At 38.8% G+C, this 19,845-nt stretch overlaps 1 non-coding gene across 1 annotated transcript; it reads left to right on the top strand.

Moving 5' to 3' along the window:
- The first annotated feature begins 19,357 nt into the window (after window positions 1–19,357).
- LOC116110706 lies at window positions 19,358–19,464 on the top strand. Its single transcript, XR_004124949.1, has one exon. It is a non-coding gene; the product is annotated as a small nucleolar RNA R71 (small nucleolar RNA).
- The last annotated feature ends 381 nt before the right edge of the window (window positions 19,465–19,845 follow it).

Genomic DNA, 19,845 nt, shown 5'->3' with positions numbered 1-19,845 from the left:
AGATAAGCGTGAACATTTTTAGGAAATCTCAAAGTATGAGTACATTCAACATCTACGTAAGCCTAGAGATCTAATATGTCTATTAAAAGTGTCTCTTGGTATAGGCTTTGTAAATGGATCCGCCACCATGACATGCATAGATATGTTCTTCATGTTCACCTCATTTCGTGCCACCAAGTCTCGCACAAAACTATATTTGATATCCATGTGTTTCTTTTTACCATGATATTTGGGATCCATAGTGTATGCTATTACTGCTTGACTGTTACAGTTTGCTCTCACCGGTTCAATAGTGATACGTGATTTTGACAATCATGCAATGTGTAGCAAGCGCGCTAGTTGCAAAAAGTAATAAACTGATGAGAAGAGTATCGTTCCCATGAGGATTGCGTGTTAAGTACTAAATTTCCTAGTTTTGTAACTAGTTGAAGAACACAAAGATTGTTGGATTTGCAGGAGACAATAAAACATAAATTAACACAAAATCAATAACATAAATTAAAATCTAACTAATTAAGACAATATCAACTAATTATGGAAATATCAATTCAAGACAAAGAGGTTAGGGTTTCAACTTCACTAGGTTACTCTGATTTAATCTACGATTGTTGTTGCCTTTAAACTCACATGCAAGGTTATAAATTGGACACCTTAATCTGCAAAATATACCTTCTCAGGCTATATTCTCCTACTTTTCCCTATTAAGCTTCCGCACCCAACAAAATGAAGGTTAACAATTCCAAGTCTATTAAGCCAAATGGAATCCTAAAGTGATTTCATAGATCTCCGAACCTATCTCTAGCGTTCATTCAATCTATGGTATTTACTCTAACATGCTAACACATGAATCACTTCTCAGTCTCATCATGCTCAACATTTAATTGAACCAAAGAAAACTCAACATTCAATTGCATTAAGAACAAGAATAAATACAAAAGTCCAAGCAATAGAACTTAAAAAACAACATCTGTTATAGATTAAACCATTGTAATCCAAGTTAGGTCAAAACCCTAACCCAAAAGTGAGTTAGTTCATATTCAAATTAAAGAAAATCGAAATATATACTGTAAATAAAGAGTTCAACATGCTAAAACAATAAGAAAAGAATGAAATCTTCCCTAATTGAAGACCTAAAATGCTTCCAATCTCCAATTTCTTCCTTTCCTTTCCTAAAAATCACGAACTCCCCAACAAAATGAGCTACAGCTCTCTTAAATAGTTGGCCAAAACCCTAGGATTCTAATCCAATACAATTAAAACGCAACGTTTTACAAACAGAATATTTGCAGTTTTTGCCGCATCTAAGAAAAATTTTCCCGCGACATCAAGTTGAATTTTTGTTGAACCATCTGACCCGAGGCTAGCTTGCCACAGCAAAGAATTATCTTCGCCGCGCCGAACTTTTCTAAAATTATGAAACTACCCTTTGCTTGCTTCCTCGCTTGAGTCTTTGATCTTCGTGATTGGTGTGCTGTCGTAGGCACCCAGAATTAAAACCCTAAAATTACACGTATTAGTGTGAGTAGGGATCGTTCCCACGGAGAGTGTCTAGCCGAGTTTTATGTTACATGAACCAGGAGGGGGGGGTTTGAGTAAAAACAAAAACAATTCCAGGAAAAGAAATTCAACCTAAATTACTGAAATCAATCAAAATAACGAAACTTGGTCTTAGTCAACATCCACCATCGGAAACTTACAACTAATCATCGATGCAAATATAAATCAATTCATACCCTGAATATTCATTATTGGGACTATTTTCCTACCTCTCCTTAGTTGTAATTAATTAGGAAACAAGCGATCTAATTAATCTTACTACTAAACAACCCTAGACAAGCACTAAAGATTTAATCTAGTGGCAGCCTTAAGAACTAGAGAGATCGATGAAGCTAAACAACACAAACTCAAGCAGTTGTATTTAACTTAGTTGAATGTTCTTCTTAAGACTTAATAATTCCTGACGCAGAAAATTCTTAAACCCTAATTGCTTCACAAGTTAAAGGGATCAAACAAGTACGGATTTGATATCTAACTTAGCAGTAGATTGCAAGTAATAATAAACTAGTAGGCCTCCTAGTAATTAAACGCAACAATCATGACAATATGCATAGAAGAACATCCAATACTCAAAACATAAATTGAACATTAAAAACAGATAGATCTCACAGTTTTATTGATTTCGAGGTCTTCGTTTCCTTCGACCAAGTTCTAAAAGTTTAGCTGCTCATGGCTATGAAAAACTTAGAAGAAAACGAATTCTAGCAAAGAGAGAAGAGAGAGGCGTGTGTGATATATCTGAATCTGATCTCTCTCTCCTTCTAAACATATCCCATTCAAGAATTTGAATTCTACTAAATCTCCTCAAAATATTCTAATATCCTAAAATAACATTTATCCTAATCTGATTCTAATTAATTGAAAATAAAATAGGAAAGTGGTGTGTCCAACTGTAAGTTGCATGCAACAGGTCTTCAAACCTTCCAATAATAAACTACCTCTTTATTGCATGACAAGGCAGAATGTTCCAGAACGTCGGCAGTGCAGGTGCGTCAAATTTAAGCCCGATTATAACCTTGATGCAGCAAGTATTTCTCCAAACACAAAACATAAAAATTGTATATCTCTTTCTTAGGGCTCCACAGCATTTTGAATCATCTCAATCGGAGCTCGGGTGAGAGAGTTATGCCCAGATTACGAAGCGATATCAAACTATCTGAATTCACCTAATTAGTTCCGTTTTGCATTTAACACCTCCATTTGCATCCTAAATCAAAATAGAATAATAATGAGTACATTTAGGCAGCAAATGAGTATAAAAGACTAGATATTAAGGGGGTAAATATGTCATTTTGCATTCTCATCAGCGATTCCTGATAGGAACAAGCTTCATAGTGCTTCCAATCCGCATCAGAATTCCCTCGATTCCTGAATTTCTCTTCATTCCTGGTCCAGAAACTCAATTTCGCTCGGTTTTGCTCCAACTGCATGTTTTGGCCTGAAACGTAAAATATACGAATTTAAGTTGCAATTCAGGCATAAAATTTAATAAGAAGTATCCAAAATCCTACCAAAATGTATAGAAAATACAGTATAATCCTAAGATTATTAAATACCCCCAAACTTATGGTATGCTCCTCCTGGAGCATCAGGCACAAAATGAGACTAAAGAAAGACAGCAGAACGAAAACAAATTGTGGAAGGTAGCGAAAAATTTGAAATCAAAATCAAACATAAAAGAGATGCGTAGAATTGATTGCAAATGCAAGTCTCAAAAATTGTTGAAACATTATTACAAGAAAATGCTTAACACTCCAAGAAGTTATAAATTGATTGACTATCTTTCTTTATCGGTCCCCTAAGTAGGTAATCCCCACTTCAATCCATTTTCCGACTTCCTAGATCATTTTATGCAGAAATTTAAAGTTTATCAAATGGTGGTAGACTCCATAAGCCTAAGTATCGAACTATTCTCCATAATGTGGACTAGACATCACTAAGGATCAAAAGGTCTTTGTAAGCTTGTAACGTTAGGCTCAGGTAGTTGGCTGAAAGGAAAAAGGATAAGACAAACAAAGTAGGAGAACTCGATTTTCCTTATGCAAACACTAAGAGCTACATCAATCTCCACTTTCTTTCTCAACCACCAATTAAAGTGTCAGCCATTTTTCAACCCTCAAACTTATGCATTTCTTATTTTTTATTTTGAATTGAACTAAAGAAATTTTTTTTTTTTTTTTTTTTTTGCAATAACAGATATTTACAACACCATTGAGGTATATTGCCCCTTGTTCCTGCCCTTTTTGCAACCCCCAAACTTAAGATTTTGGTCCATCACTTATTCGCATACCTTTCAAAGCTCTTTCGTGTCATACATTAGGTCCATAATTCTCCTAAAGGGTATGATAAAGTGTTCCGGGTATAGGGATTGGACAATTTTTGGTTGCAAGGAAACTAAGGTAATGATAATCTCATAAGGCTCAAATGGGTGACTAGGGAAAGATTCATTCATGGGTCGGCTGGAAAGGCTCAAACGTCCCGAAAAATGCCTAAATCATTTCCTCAACAATGTCTAATCCTAGAATTTCGCCTCAAGCACTTCTTAACTAGTTCTAGAGTCCACCAACATTATCAAGACTTCACCTAACCACATAAAATGTTTCTAAGCATGCCGAAAGAATGAAAATGGCGGTTGAACCACTCAACGAACCTCAAGCTGAATCAAGTCAATCAATCTAAACTTGAAGCAATGCTTTGTATTTTCTATAAATAATATCCCAACAATCAAAATCTCATCATGGACTTATGAAAATCATCTAGGCAAGAAAAATAACACAAACAAACTAAATCAACACACAACCTAAAAGCCATAAAACACACAAAGATAAAAGTCAATTTAAAACATGCAAAAATTTTCAAAATTTGTCCCTACCCCCCAAACAGAAAATGACATTGTCCTCAATGTCAATCAATAATGAACATAGGAGTAAAAAGAATGAGCTTAAGGTATGAGATACTCTGATTAATCGGTGAAGATCGAAGTGAGCTCAAATCTGGACATCCCTTCATCGTCTTCTTCATTAGCGATATCTGTCAAAACACATAAACTCAAGGGTCCAAAATGTGTTAGAAAACCTCACAGATTATTGAAAAACTACATCTCATTCTCAAACCTTAGAAAACTAAACCTAAAACCTAAGAATGCAAAACAAAGTAAACGTAAAAATAACTGAGTTCCACTGTACAAAAATAAAACTAAATGTATTCCAGGCTTCATTCATCTTCATCCTTTCCCTCATCGTCAACATCTTCATCCATGACATCATTATGAATTTGATCTTCCTCTTCCTTTTGACAATCTTGCCATTGGGAATTGGCTAAATCAATGCCCAGATTGGTGCAGCACTTGTATTGCATCTCGTACAACGTGAAAGAATGGACGTGGAAGGGTGGTTGTTGGTCTTAGGGAGTTTTTGCTCCAATTTGGTGGCTTGAGAAATATGTGGAAGTGTAACCAATTTAGGGTTTGTATGTGAATGTAAGGTGTTTGATGAAATTTCAAAGAAAGTGCATATATATGAGTATGTTAGGTTATTACTTTGTTATGGAAATGTTGTTGGTAGAGAATACTAGTTCCATAATAATATCTTTATATGCCATAATGCATTCTTACATTTGAGCATTTGCATTTAGAAAGAATAGCAAAGAATGAGCATATTTACATGCACATATACATGTATGAGAACATTAAAGAATAAAGAGAAAGAAAAGAAAAGAAAAGAAAGAAAGAATAAAAAATAAGAGAAACAGAAAAGAGAGAATTGAAACAGAAGAAAAAAACAAAAAAGAAAGAAACACAGAAAAAGAAAGAAAACAGAAAGGAAACAGAAAACAAAATGAGGAATAGAAAACAGAAAAACAGAAAAGAAAATGCATTGCATAGAAAAAGTTTATGCATTTGTGCATATGCATCATGCCATTTCTACTACCCTGAGTTCGTTTCCCTATTTGTGCTTACATATCGGTAAGTGAGAAACTATATTCTTAGCAAGAGCAGAGAAGAATTGAGAAGTTTGGTGTAAGGAAAGAAAATCCAGGATCTAAGTAATGGAAAAGAATAGAAGTATTATGGGTTTACTTACTGAGCAATTAGTGCTTACTCCGTTGATTTCACTGTTTTCGCAGGTAATAGATGAGATGCGGTTGGGAGGAACGCCAAGTAGCGGAGGAGAATGGCACCACTATCCAAGATTACTTTGTACTTATTTTTGTGACTTTATTACTTGATGTAGAGATTTGTATATAAAGTCAAATTTATTTTGGGCCCACTATTACATTCTTATATACATATATATATTTTCTATAACATGTTAGTGAGTTTTACTTATATTTTTCCAAAGAACTACTAGCAAGATAGAATATTACAGAATTCTATGAGATTAATCCAATTGAACGTGATGAGTACGTAGAATTCAAGGCTAAGGAGATTGATTATGATGAGATAATTAAGGTTATAGCAAAGCCAGGTACCTCTTGGGATTTCTCGAAGAAGGGTAGGAAAAGCTTAAAAGGGACTAATTTGACGACCATGTCTAGAATTTGGCAATACTTTATCTGTGCGAGGTTGATTCCAGAAACACACTACAGTTTAGTGGATTTAGAGAGAGCAGTCTTACTTTATGCCATTGCCACTAGAATGAAGATGGATGTGGGTGAAATCATAATGGAGAATATAAGGCATGCAGCCAAACCAGTGAGAGCTAGCTATGCCTTCCCGCATCTCATCACTGAGATTTGTATGAAAGCTAGAGTCAAGAAGGCAAATGATGAACCACTTCGTCATCCTGCCCCAATCCTCGACCAAGCCTATTTTCATAGGCTCCAAGATAGACCTACCATTGGAGAGGTCAGTTCAAGCTCGAAAAGACCAAGAACCACAACCACTGCCACAACACCTGCTCTATAATCCACGACAAAAGAGTTGTTACAACAAATCCTAAAAACGATGGACAGAATGGAAAGACGTCAAGATTGGATGGAAGATTTCATCAACTCAACACATACAAATACATCACTTCTCATGGCCATAAGATTCACAAATCAAACAACCTCAATTTCAATCCATAATTCTCTTCATCCAAACACACATACAACATATACAAAATTTCTCAACACAAGTATTTATTCAATCAAAGCAAAAGTTGGATTTACTTACCTTGAATTTGAGCAATTCCAACACTATAATCTCTCTTTGGTAGAATTCCCCTTCCTCTTAACCCTAAGCATATAAAACCATAAGAATTCAAAACGTTAAAATTTAATCTCACATCTTGGTGGAAGAATCTTACCTTTGAATGCTTAGGATTAAAAATCTATCAAAATCTAGCCAAAATCCTATGAATTTCCTTGGAAATTTAGTGAAGAAATTTGAGAGAATTTGGGGTGAAGGTGGCGTGAACAATAGGTGGAGTGGCTAGGGTTTCAACTCTTGAACTCTTATTACTACATAATAATATATATAGTTTCCCATTTTACCCTTGCACTTTCTAAAAATTCCATCTATGTCCCTTAGTCAATTACAATAATGCCCTCATTTCTATTATCTTCTCCATGTTATTCTACTTCTTTTCATTCCCCACTCTTTCATCTAATTATGAGTGGAATGACCATTTTACCCCTAATAACATTTTAAAGAATTTCTTTACACTTGTCCAAGATAACTCTAACAAGATTCAACTAAGGGTATTAGGGCATAAATAAAGTTACGTACCTTGATGTGGGCATTACAAATTCATTGATGATCTTTGCACTAAATGGCACCTTGATACCCCTCACATACACATGCCCGGGATCACAGTCAGGGAAGTTTGCGTAGAATTCTCTTACAATGGGCTCTACAGCTAGATGTTTAGGTTCACGCAAAACGAGTATCCAATCTCTTCCTCTGATCCAATCATCCGCATAAACACTAGTCAGTCCTCTCTCGGCAATAAAACCCTTGTCCTTTCTTTTAATGGCTATTTCATATCGCTGCTTAGCCTTGTCATTCACAAACCTATTATCAACCTACTTGCCCTTACCCTTTGGAACAGTTCTAAGTGGCATTTTCTCTCAATAAAATTCTCTACAATCTACCACCACAAATTAGTGATTCAACTCCCAAATCCAACACTACTACACACTTCTCACAACCTAAAATCAATTCCTCAATTCACCCTAAACTTTCAAAATCTACAATCACACCCCAAAATCACCAAACTTCCAAATACACTCTACCAACTTCAAAAGTACACACCCAAACTTCCTCAACACAAACTATTCAAACCCTACAATTCGCAACTCAAATCCACCTCACAATTTGCAACAAATGCACACTCAAGCAATTCAATCAATTCTCAAACCTAAAGCATTTAAAGAACCAAAATTAATTGAATACAAAGCTAGATAACACAAATTCGTACCTCCCCCACCACGGATTCACCTTGAATTTCACCAATTTCCACTCAAATTGCAAGATTCCCAATTTTTAGAAAACCTAGGGTTTCCTTAATTCCTCAATAATCTACAAAATTCTTGAAAAAGGTAAGGTGATTGGATGTTTATGGGAGTTCTAGAGTGGGGTACTGTGACGAAATTGACTGGGAAGGCTCAGGATTTGAAAGTGAAAATCTTTTGTTCTTAGAAGCTTTTTGGACACTCGTGAAAACTAAAAGAATTACTGCGAGTTTATATAGAAAATGGTTTTTTCCATGATAAGTTCTTGAATTTCCTCTTCTTCGCGTGTGAACTGCTCGATGCAGCAGCAAAGTATTTTTCTTGCCATGGTGAAATCTGGAAAATTGGTTCTCTTAAGTGTCACAAAGAGTTTAATGCCGCAGCGAAAGTAATTCCTTGCCGCGGGGAAGTTCCTGAATTTCCTTAATGATCACAGTGTGTACATTGTCACAGCGCAATTAATTCCTTACCGCGGCGAAATCTGGAATTTCAAAAATTATGCATTTGGCAGCTTATATGTTGCCGTGGCGAAAATATTCTTTTACCGCGGCGAAGTCTAAAATTTTAAGAGCACATATTTGGCAGTGTGTACATTGCCGCGACAAAGTCTAGAAAAATTTGCTTCATGCCAAATTTTGATCATTCACCTGAAACACAAAAAGGAAAACGAAATTAAGCTATATCCTCTGTCAGATAACACATAAAAAAATGTAAAACAACTCGAAATGAGAAAGCTTGGGTTGCTTCCCAAGAAGCGCTTGTTTATAGTCGGAAGCTTGACTTTCTCAAGTCTTTCGTCAATCCGGACTATCCACATACATCACGTCCCGAACATTTTCCTTGGACTGAGGCTTCAATTGTTGATGATTCTTGTCACATCGGGTCTTTGTTGAGAGCTTAACCACCCATTTCCATCCCTTGGTTATTCCTTTTAGGATTCGAGCATTCTCATCAACACCTTTTTGATATTTTAACTTTCCATCAACATTCTTGAACTGAGAAGGTGTTAAAGTGATCTCTCGGTTGGCATTCTTTTTTAGCCCCACTTTTGTCTTGCATGATCTTATACCTAAATCTTTACAACTTCGTCCCTTGTGAAGACATTTGCTCGATTGTGGCTCGTTTAGGTATGTTGTGTAAACTTTTGGTTTATGATTTTCATCTTCGATTTGCTTTGACTTGACCATGCATTCCTTAAATGGTGATTTAGGATCATCAATCTTGGAAGTTTTAATTGCCGACTGATCTATTGAGTCAATTTTGAAACATGAATCTTGCTTCGATGGAAATTTTAGAGTCTCAAGGACATTGAATGTCACTTCTTCATCTTGCACCCTTATGATCAACTTCCCCTTTTGTATATCAATTAAGGCTCTTCCAGTAGCAAGAAATGGTCATCCCAATATGAGAGGTATCTCCTTGTTTTCTTCCATATCCAACACAAAAAAGTCTACCAGAAATATGAATCTATCCACCTTACCAGTACATCTTCAATAGTGCCCCTTGGATGCTTGATGGATCTATCTGCAAGCTGCAAGGATATGGTTGTAGGCTTCACTTCACCAATCCCTAGTTTCCTAAAAACAGTAAAAGGCATTAGATTAATACTAGCAACCAAATCACACAAAACTCTATCAAATGTAATATCTCCTATGACACAAGGGATAGTGAAACTACCTAGATCTTTGAGTTTTGATGGTAGCTGTAATGACTCCATTCTTTTAAAAACATGCATAGTAAAAGTACATGTAAAACTAACATAAAAAGTTGGGCCCAGAATTTTCTTTTATTAAACATATGTATTCTTTATACAAATATATACAGGATTTGTAACATATGTGAAAACTATCAAAATAGGGTGGACAGTGTAGCCATTTCTCTTCGTTTGTTGATGTCCATCCGACTGTGTCCTCATCTAGAACCTGCAAAACATAGGGAACAACTGGATGAGCACAAAACAATGCTCAGTAAGTAAACCCATCTACTCCATTATCCCCGTAACTCTCCCTCTAATTCTTTCCCTACCATTTATTGACTCTTCTCTTATGCAACTCTCTATTTCCTCTTTCTCATAACTCTTTTATACTAACTCTCTTTCTAGTACGGGCACGACCCCATCTGACCGAGGCACGGCTGGGACTCGCTCCCACTCCTGTGACTTCTACTCATTCTAGCCGATCGACTTGGTTATGCATGGATTCGGAACCTTTGGCCATGTGAGTGCATAGAACTCTCAGGTAAACTCGGGTATAGCCCTCATCCGCATTACTCTACGGGCTACACCACTTCTCTTTCTGATACTCTTGCCTCCTCTCTATGCGGCGTACATGCGGAATACTCTACCCGTACTCACTTTCCCCATCGCACAACCTACTCTATTCTCTTAATGCACTACTCTAGCTTTTACTCTATAGTGCTCATTCTCTCCTTCTCTTTACTCTTAGAGTAGTCTAAACTCAAAAGTCTCTACTCTTTCTCTACTCTCTTTTCTAGTGCATAAGTAAAGCATAGAATGCACATAAATGACTCATACTCATTAATGCATTTATAAAAGTAACTATGACATGTAGCAACAATTAAGGCTTTCTAGCCTTACTTATGATTCTCTTGAGCTCATCATACAACTCATGTGCATAAACCCTCTACTCTAACTCTAGCTTTTCTCTTTTCTTAAATCAACCAAATGGGAGAAACTCCCTCATGAACTCTAAATTTCCTGTCAAAGAGAAACACTTCAATAAGCTTCGTCAAAACTTCCTCCAACTTCTATCAAACACACCCAACATCAAGCAAATAAACACTCTCCTAACTCAATCATAACTACTAATCTCATTCAACAATTTAATGAATACACATATATGTATATAACCTACTCAAAGGAGTTTTAAATCCAACTTAGGTTGAGTTTACTTACCTTATGAGAAAATAGCTTCTTTAACACTTTTCTTTTCCTGGGAGCTTGCCTTTTCTCTACAACTTAACCAACAACCACAACTGAGCCTCTAAACAAAACATAATAAAACTCTCATCTAAAGCAAGATCCTTACCTTATGATGCTTTAGATTAAACCCTACTAAAGTTACTCAAAAGGCTCTTGGAAATCCTTGGAAGATTGAAGGAATTTGAGAGAGTTTGGAAAATGAAGGGGCGGTGGAGGGGAAAATGAGAGGTCTCAAAGCTAAACCCTTTAAATATCTCTTAACAACTCATTCTCCCATTTTGCCCTTGCTCTTTCATGGAAATTCCATCCATATCCTTTGATTCTTTACAAACACACCCTCATACTAACTATTCTCCATGAATTTTTCTTACATTTTACTCCCCACTTTTCCTGCTAATTAGGGGTAGAATGGTCAAATTGCCCTTAGGGAAGAGAATATCTAAAACTTAACAAACATTTTGGTCGAACTGTCGCCGCGGCGAGGAAGCTTCTGTCGCCACGGCGAAACTGTCCAGAACTTTTCCCTGTGGATTCACACCTCTTCGCCGCGGCGAAGATTCTTCTTCGCCCCGGCGAAGCTTGGCACACTGAACTTCTTCTATTTTCAACCAATTTCAGGGCAAGTATTCAACATAACACTCAAACAAGGTCACCAAACAATATTACCAAGAGACCAACTCAAATAAGAGCAAAAGAATGAACAATAACTACGTACCTCAGTGGGGCGTTACATTCTTCCCCCCTTAAAAGAATTTCGTCCCCGAAATTCATACAAATAACTCTGGAAAGCGTTCTGCATGTCCGTTCTACTTCCCAGGTGGCCTCTTCCACTTTGATTCTTCCAAAGATCTTCACTAGCGAACACTCTTGTTCCAAAGCTCTTTAACCCTTCGATCTAAATCTGAACTGGACGTTCTTCATATACAGTTCTCTGTACTTCAACGTCCTCTACACTCGGATGTGAGGGGATCACTTACGTTTCCGTAGCATTGAGACATGAAAGACACATGCACCCTGTCCATGCTAGGTGGTAGTGCCAATCTGTAGGCCACCTTTCCCACTTGTTGCAAACCTCAAATGGACCTACATATCGCGATGCAACTTCCCTTTGCTTCTGAAGCGCATTACTCGCTTGTAGGGAAACTTTCAAAACACCTTTATCACCCACTTGAAATTCGACCTCTTTCTCTTCAAGTCGGCATAGCTCTTTTGTCGATCTTGGCTTGCTTCATCCTGTTTCTGATCAATCTCCACTCTTCTATCAGTTTCTGAGTCACCTCTGGCCCAAGAGCTGTACTCAACTCATCCTTTTCACCTACCTCATCCCAATGTAGTGGAGCCCTACATTGTCTACCATACAAACCTCATAAGACGCCATCTTAATTGTGACTGATAACTATTGTTGTAGGCAAACTCCACCGGGTAACATTTCATGCCAAGATGCTCTATAATCCATACGCACTCTCAACATATCCTCAAGCACTGATTCGTCCTCTCGGTTTGGCCATCCGTCTGAGGATGATAGGCAGTACTGAACGCCAATCTAGTACCCAAGTTCCTCTGTAAACTCATCCAGAAGGCTGAGACAAATCTGGAATCTCTTCTGACACTATTGTCTTGGGCACACCATGTAACTTGACTATCTCCTTATGTAGATCTGGCCCTGATCTGTAGTGGTGCTTTCCTTTACTGGAAGAAATGGCTGATTTGGTTAACCTATCCCAATCACCCATAGCATTATACCCTCTCTGGACTCTAGGGAGACCGGGGATGAAATCCATTGAAATACTCTCCCATTTCCACCTGGTCTCTAAGTGGTTGAAGCAACCCTGACAGCGTTGGTGTTCTGCTTTCACCTGTTGCACAGTCAGACATTTAGCTACGAACTCTGCAATGTCTTTCTTCATACCTATCCACCAATAGCTTTTTTTTACGTCCTGATACATCTAGTTGCTCCAGGATGAGCAGTGTATGTGTGTCATGAGCCTCCAAAAGAATTCTCTGCCTCAACTCACCGTTCGGAGGAATACAACACCGATTCCTAAAATAGAGACACCCATCTCTCACACAGAACTCTGATGTCCTCCCCTCAAGCACTTGCTGAACTATTTCTGACACCACTCGTCACCACTTACTTTTCTTTCACTTCCCCCAGTAAGGTAGTCTAATCTCTAACCTTGCAATCCTTCCCAGAACACTTCGGTTTGCTCCTACACAACTCTTCTATTAACTCTGTTTGCTTAATGAGTCGGGATAAATAGGCTTTTCTACTCGGGCATCGGCTACTACATTGGCTTTCCTGGTTGTACTTGATCTCGCACTCATAATCTTAACACACTCTACCCATCTTCCTACCTCATATTCAACTCCTCTTAGTAAAGAAATAATTTAAACTCTATGATCATGAGAGTTGCTCTTTGCACCATAGAGGTAATGCCTCCAACTTAGGCGACCGACACTGCTGCCAACTCTAAATCATGCGTAGGGTATCTCATTTCATGCTCTTTCAATTGCCGAGGCATATGCTATCACCCTACTAATTGCTTTAACACCGAGCCAAGTCCTTGCGTTTGTATAATGTCTAATCTACACCCTCCTGTGGCAACACTAACACTGGGGCTGTTGTTAACCTCTTCTGCAATTCTTGGAAACATTCCTCACAACGTCTGACCATATAAAAGGAGTCTTCTGTTTGGTAAGAGTTGTCAATGGTTTAGCCACCGGTGAACCCTTCCAACAATCATCTCTGTAAACCCGCCAAGCCTAAGAAACTTCTGACCTCCTTTACTGTCCTCGGCCTCTGCACTCGAGGATTGCCTGCACTTTACTCGGGTCTACAGAGATCCTTTCCTTTGATACATATGGCCAAAATATTACTTGATCGAGCCAGAACTCACATTCATAAACTTAGCATACAACTGCTTTTCTCTCAACCATTGTAGCACTATTCTCAAATGTCCCTAGCTCTTCTCTCGACTTAGTAAACCAGGATATCATCTATGAAAACCACTATGAATTGATCCAACAATCATGGAATACCCGTTCATCAAGTCCAAAAACGGCTGGGCATTGCAAGCCAAACGGCATCACTACAAACTCATAATCCATACCTTGAACAGAAAGCAGTCTTAGCTACATCTGCTCAGCCACTCTTACTTGATGGTATCCTGACCTCAAATCAATCTTAGAGAATACTGCTGCCCCCTTCAACTGATCAAACAATCATCATTCGGGGTAACGGGTACTTATTCTTCACTGTCACCTTATTCAGCTCTCTGTAATCGATACACATCCGCAGTGATCCATCTTTCTTCTTTACAAACAAATTGGGGCTCCCTAGGGAGAATGAATTGGTCGGAATAAATCTTACCAACAGCTCTTGGAGTTGCTTCTTTAATTCCTGAAGCTCGCTGGGGCCATTCGGTGGGCTTTAGATATTGGTGCGGTCCCCGGTGCTAGTCCGATACTAAATTCAACCTCTCTTTCCGGTGGCAAACCTAGTAAATCTTCTGGAAACACGTCTAAAAACTCTCGAACTATCAGCACCTTCTGAATCTCTGGCGTGGAACATCACCACCCTACACTACATGAGCAATATATCCGAACACCCCTTTTTCAAACATCTTTCTAGCCTTCACACTACTAATTAACATACTCAACCTATGGCCCTTTCCAAAGCTAAATTTATCTCCACTGTCAAGATTAAATCTTGCTTTCTTCTTTCGACAATCGATCTCTACTCCATACCTCCCTAGGAAATCCGGCCCAAGATCAAATCAAAGTCGGCATATTAAAGACTATTAATCAACTGCTAACTCTTGACCAAGGATCACTATGGATTCTCCTAACAACTTTCCTGGTCAACACAGTCACCCCATCAGGTAACTCATTCTTAATAGGTTGACTCACTCGGCTAGTTTTCAAACCTAACCTCTCAATTATCCCATGCGATACAAAAGAATGGGTAGCCCCGAATCAATTAAAGCATATAAAGAAACAGCATGGAATAACAACTGACCATTTCACTGATGACTGGCCTCAGCTTCACCCTGAGCCACCGTAAAAACTCTGGCATTAGTACACCTCAACTAGCTGCGATGAAAAGAGCTTTACTCCTTCTTCAGATGCCCTGGCTATCGGCACCTGTAACCACATTTCTATCCTTCAAGCATTCTCCTGAGGGTTCCCCCCACATTTAGCACAAAGGGGCAACCCTTCGATTCCGGGCCGCTTGTTCTGCCAATCCCTTATGTTCCTCTTGGGTTGAAACTTCTCTTGGCCCTTACTTCTCTATTCCTTGATGTATCCACTCTCTTCCTCGCAAAGTAGTGGATGGTTCACTGAGTACTGGTAAAGATGACCCTTCTGCAGTGCTTATTTACATAAATCTCTGCCCTTAACGCCCTTGTTGGCCTCACTATAGGTATGAGGAGGCTCAGCTCCTGTCATCACATCTCAGGCAATATCGATTTCAACCCTTGTACAAATTTGTCCGTCCTTAACACTGGGTGTACACTATCCCGGGTGCAAATCGGATGAGGAATTGAATCTTACCGAATACTCATTCACCGTACTAGTCCCCTGTTTCAAATTATGCTCTGGACTTTCTCATGACTCGATCTTCCATTCGATCCTCGGCCTCAAACGGTCTCTTAATTCTTCCCAAGTCATTAGAACCGGTCATGAGTCTCTTCCATTAGTTCCCCCACCAATTCGGGCATCTCCCCGAAACAAGAACTAGCATATCTAATCTTCTCTCTGTCGTTCATGGAACAAGCCACTGTTCGCTCTACGGACTAAACCACTCTTCTGCTTCTAGCGGATCCCTTGTACCCCTAAACTCTGACGCTGGTGCTGGCTTGCAAGCCCTTGAACCAGATCAACTCATTCGGTACTACCTAGGTACCGACCCCTCACGCTCTTGTCTTGCGGGCCGTCCTCTACTAGGGGTCTCAGTTCTTTCCGGTACAACCTCCCCTGACTCTCTCTACACCTCTTGAACAATATTCCGAATCAATGTCGCATAGAGTAGGGGGGTTGGTTCTGGTGGGTTAGAGGGTTCTCCCTCATTCACACACTCTCACCCTTTTTTTTCGGTTACTACGCCTCATCTACAAAACAACCACACTTGATCAATTCAAGAGAACATTTGACATAAGGAAGAATTAACTTACACGTCGGCTCTTGACATCGTAGCAATGAGAAGGTACACTGTCAAATCCCAAAATCTTTGCTCTGATACCAAAAATGTACGACTCTATTCTTTAAAAACATGCATAGTAAAAGTACATGTAAAACTAACATAAAAAGTTGGGCCCAGAATTTTCTTTTATTAACAATATGTATTCTTTATACAATATAACAGGTGTAACATATGTGAAAACTATCAAAAAGGGTGGACAGTAAAGCCATTTCTCTTCGTGTGCCGATGTCCATCCGACTGTGTCCTCATCTAGAACCTGCAAAACAGTAACAACTGGATGACACAAAACAATCTCAGTAAGTACCCCTCTACTCCATTTCCCCGTAACTCCCCTCTAATTCTTTCCCTACCATTTATTGACCTTCTCTTATGCAACCTCTATTTCCTCTTTCTCATAACTCTTTTATACAACCTCTTTCTAGTAAGTCACGACCCCATCTGACCGAGGGCACGGCTGGGACTCGCTCCCACTCCCTGTGACTTCCTCATCTCGCCGATCGGACTTGATTATGCATGGATTCGGAACCTTTGGCCATGTGAGTGCATAGAATCTCTCAGGTAAACTCGGGTATCCCCTCTTCCGCATGTACTCTATGGGCTACACCACTTCTCTTTCTGATACTCTTGCCGCTGTCTCTATGCGGCGTACATGCGGGAATACTCTACCCGTACTCACAGTTCCCCATACACAACCTACTCTATTCTCTTAATAAGCACTACTCTAGCTTTTACTCTATAATGCTCATTCTCCCTTCTCTTTACTCTTAGAGTAGTCAAACTCAAAAGTCTCACTCTTTCTCTACTCTCTTTTCTATGCTATAAAGCATAGTTAATGCACATAATGACTCATACTCATTAATGCATTATGACAAGTAACTACGCCATGTAGCAACAATTAAGGCTTTCTACCCTTACTTATGATTCTCTTGAGCATTTCATCATACAACTCATGTGCATAACAAACTCTACTCTAACTCTAGCTTTTTCTTTTCTAAATCAACCAATGGAGAAAACTCCCTCATAAACTCTATTTCCTGTCAAAAGAGAAACACTCCATAAGCTGCTAAAAACTTCCTCTACTTCTATCAACACAACCCAACACATCAAGCAAATAAACACTTCTCATAACTCAATCATAACTACTAATCTCATTCAACAATTTAATGAATACACATATATGTATATAACTCTACTCAAAGGAGTTCTTAATCTCAACTTAGTTGGTTTCTTACCTTATGAGAAAATACTTCTTAACACTTTCTTTTCCTTGGAGCTTGCCTTTCTCTACAACTTAACCAACACACAACACACATATAAACTCTAAACACTAATAAAACTCTCATCTAAAGCAGAATCCTTACCTTGGATGCTTTAGATTAAACCTACTAAAAGTTTCAAAAAGGCTCTTGGAAATCCTTGGAATTAAGGAATTTGAGAGAGTTTGGAAAATGAAGGAGGCGGTGGAATGGGAAAATGAAGAGTTCTCAAAGACTAAACCCCTTTAAATATCTCTAACAACTCATTCTTCCCATTTTGCCCTTGCTCTTTCATGGAATTCCATCCATATCCTTGATTCCTTACAAACACCCCCCCATACTAACATATTCTCCATGAAATTTCCTTACATTTTTACTCCCCACTTTTCCTGCTAATTAGGGGTAGAATGGTCAAATTGCCCTTAGGGAAGAGATATCTAAACTTAACAAACATTTTGGTCAGACTTCGCGCGCGGTGAGGAAGCTTCTGTCACCGCGGCGAACTGTCCAGAATGTTTCCCCATGGATTCAACACCTCTTCGCCGCGGCGAAGATTCTTTCGTCGCCCCGGCGAAGCTTGGCACACTGAACTTCTTCTATTTTCAACCAATTTCAGGGCAAGCATTCAACACAACACTCAAACAAAGGTCAACCAAACAATATTACCAAGAGACCAACTCAAATAAGAGCAAAAGAAGGAACAATAACTACGTACCTCAAGTGGGGCGTTACGGTAGCTTCTTCTGTAGAATAGCACTACACTCCTCTGGAAGCATCACTGTTTCCTCCTCTTCCAAATTTCTTTTGTTCGACAAAATTTCCTTGAGGAACTTGGCGTAGCTTGGCATCTGCTATAAGGCATCTGCAAAAGGAATGTTAATGTGCAGTTTTTTAAATACAACAAGGAATTTGGTGAACTGCTTATCCTGAATTTGTTTTCTAAGCCTTTGAGGAAAAGGCACAGGAGGGGTATGATGTGCTAACTCTAGCGGTATCTTAGGAAATGACAATTTTTCCTTCTTTTGCTTTGGCGTCTTTTCCCTATTTTGTTCTTCTTTAGCCTTTAGCCTTTAGCCTTTAGCCTTTCCTCAACAATGATTTCTTCCTCGATTTCTTCATCGGACTCTTCCTTTTCTTTTGGTGGGTTCTCATCTTTCCCTTTTTGTTCAACCTCTTCGAAGACTGTTCCACTTCTTAAAGTTATTGCACTTGCTTGTTCACGTGGGTTTGTCACTGTAATTCTTGGTAGGGAGCCTTGAGGTTGCTTATTCAACTTTTTGGCTATTTGACCCATTTGTACTTCCAAGTTTTGAATCGACGCCCCTTGGTTTTTGAAATTCGCCCTCATCTCACTCATAAAACTAGTGGTCTCTGCCATGAACTTCCCAAACATATCCTCCAATTTTGACACTCTTTGATCCCATGGTTGATGGTTCACCCCTACTTGATTGTTTGGGACTATTCCATGATTCCATTGATTATTTTGATTGCCCTAGGACAAGTTTTGGATGATTTCTCCAACCAAGATTGTATGTGTTGGAGAAAGGATTGTTCTGTCGTCTTTGATTCCCAGCCAAATAGTTGACTTGTTCTGATGATGAGGAAGCTGAAGCAAAATGGTTCCCCACTTGGCATTCAATGCTCACATGATTACCTGCACAAAAATCACACGTTACTTGAGATGTTTGAATTCAATTAACTTGCATACCTCCTAATTGTTTCTGAAGTGCTATTAGTTGGGCTGAAATGGTTGTGTAAGCATCAACTTCATGAATACCCATAGACTTTTTTGGATGAATCCTTTCATTGGGTCTTTGATAGTTGTTACTTGCTAGGACTTCAAGTTACTCATAAGCTTCTTCAGGTGTCTTGTTTTGCAATGCTCCTCCAGATGCCGCATCCACCATTGTTTGCACATTTGTCAGCAACCCATTATAGAAGGTTTGGACTTGTATCCAAACAGGCAAACCATGGTGTGGACACTTTCTTAGCAGTTCCTTATATCTCTCCCACGCTTCATAAAGTGACTCGTTCTCTTCCTGCAGAAATGTTGTGATATTATTTCTTATCTTTACTGATTTCACTGGTAGGAAGTATTTAGTCAGGAACCTTTGTGCCAATTCATTCCAGGTGGTGATTGTTCCTGCTAGTAGTGCCATTAACCATCCCTTGGCTTTATCTCTTAATGAAAATGGAAATAATCTTAACTTGATGGCATCATCTAACACTCCATTTGCCTTAAATGTGTCGCATATCTTTAAGAAGTTTGCAATGTGTGAATTTGGATCTTCCTTTGTATCTCCCCCAAATTGTACCGACTGTTGGATCATTTAGATGATTGTTGACTTTATTTCAAAAATGTTGGCTTGCACAGGTGGTCTAGTGATACTTGGACCACTACCGTCAACTGAGGGTATTGAGAATTCCCTCAAAGTTCTGTTTTCAGCCATTTC

The sequence above is a fragment of the Pistacia vera genome, unplaced genomic scaffold (genome assembly GCF_008641045.1).
Source record: "Pistacia vera cultivar Batoury unplaced genomic scaffold, PisVer_v2 Contig609, whole genome shotgun sequence".
NCBI classification, from domain to species: Eukaryota; Viridiplantae; Streptophyta; class Magnoliopsida; order Sapindales; family Anacardiaceae; genus Pistacia; species Pistacia vera.
Note: the sequence above shows the minus strand (reverse complement) of the source record. Positions and strands in the feature narration are given on the sequence as shown.